Source organism: Zea mays, chromosome 2 (genome assembly GCF_902167145.1).
Source record: "Zea mays cultivar B73 chromosome 2, Zm-B73-REFERENCE-NAM-5.0, whole genome shotgun sequence".
Classification (NCBI taxonomy): Eukaryota; Viridiplantae; Streptophyta; class Magnoliopsida; order Poales; family Poaceae; genus Zea; species Zea mays.
In genome coordinates this window covers 33,866,877-33,868,429 of record NC_050097.1, presented here as the reverse complement: position 1 = coordinate 33,868,429, position 1,553 = coordinate 33,866,877, and the positions used below count along the sequence as shown (strand labels likewise).

General features: G+C 49.6%; 1 long non-coding RNA gene across 1 annotated transcript; it reads right to left on the bottom strand.

Annotated features, from left to right (window-relative positions):
- Positions 1–224: 224 nt before the first annotated feature.
- Positions 225–650, bottom strand: LOC103646267 (uncharacterized). The gene is made up of 3 exons (XR_002267532.1): positions 588–650; positions 351–480; positions 225–265 (listed from the first exon to the last, which is right to left on the bottom strand). It is a non-coding gene; the product is annotated as an uncharacterized lncRNA (long non-coding RNA).
- Positions 651–1,553: the final 903 nt, after the last annotated feature.

Here is a 1,553-nt window from a genome sequence, read left to right as displayed (position 1 = left end):
TTGAACCACCCAAAAGGCATGCAAGGACTCAGAAGCAGGGGTAAAACCATACAAAATTTCTGCCTTGCTCTTTATTTCTTTGTTGTTACTTGGATAGTCCAATGTATGCAGAGCAGTAAGACCCAACTATGCAACCGTAAATAAAAGCTTCTTACCGTGAGAGAACCTTTAGAATATAATGCTTCATTGAAATTTGCCACAAACGTCTGTCAGCTTAATTCTTTAATTCCGCAACATGAAAGGTAATCTCTGGCTTCATTGAAATCTGCCACAAAAGGGAAACCAGCAAACGAGAATTACATTGCAGAATTCAATTGCCACAAAAGAAATCTAGCGTTTTCTTAGAGTACCAGGAAGACGATTGTAATCCGGCTCTATTCCATTCCCATTGATATCCTTGTGGTTTGGTGTCACGTATTTGCCAACTGTGACGACAATACCAGAACCATCATGAAGTTCAAATACAGATTGGATTAAGCCCTGCATCACCCTAGACATGAGTTACCAGACACAAAAAGGGCATAATATAACCCTATTGATCACAGGGAAAGAAAACGTCACAGTATCCTCTTTTGGGTGGTTCAAACCTTGCCAAAAGTCCTTTCGCCAACAAGAACAGCTTTGCAATTGTCATGAAGTGATGAAGCAACCTAAAAAATTATTGGTGCGTGAGCTTTGACTACATGCCATTTCATTACTGTCGGTGGACGAAAATGTGTACTTACTATTTCACTGGCGCTGGCTGTCCTATTATTCACCAGCAACTGTCACAAGATGTAGATAAACATATGAGAAATACAATCCGTAGTCCAGTCATAATCTGATTACAAGGGAGGTGCCGGCGCAGTGGGTACTGCGCGTGGGGGAGGCGCTTGTTTGGCCATCGCGCACGACTGGGGACTAGGGAGGGAGGGCTCGGGGCAGGGGGGTGGGCATCACGTGGTGGAGTCGAGGGCAAGGAAGACGGGGGAGGGGGTGCCGAAGACAGGGGCAGTGAGCGAAAACAGAATGGGGGAGAGGCATGCACGGCGAGATGAGCTGGGTTGGTGGCGAGGTAGACGGGGCCACAAGAGCGAGGGCAACGTGAGGTGGGGGAAGGTGGGGGCACATTTGGTGTGGACGCTGACACTACTCTCTTAATAGAGTAGTATAGATATGGCCTCCGGCTGGGGTTGGGGAACCAAGGGCCACCGTGAAAGAAGAACCAGGGGAGGGAGGTAGCACAACAGAGCAAGAGAGAGAGCCGCTGCCTGGGCTAGCCGGTGGTTTGGCGCTCGCGTGCGCGGTACTGGGCGTTCTTGTCAAAGCATCGCCGGTAGCCATCATCCCGACTGCCGTCCTGATCCCCGGTGCATTTCTTTTCTATGTTTTTGTACATGCATGCTCAGCGGCTAAATACGCTAGAGGTTGGTCACCGGATCGCCATGCGAGGTCATCGATGCGCGCGCTGCCGTTGGATGGCTATGAACGTCGGGCTTGCTGGCTAGGCGGGAGACAGAAGCATGGCTGACATGGCCTACTTATAGAGAGAAGGAACGATAGGTAGGCGTGAG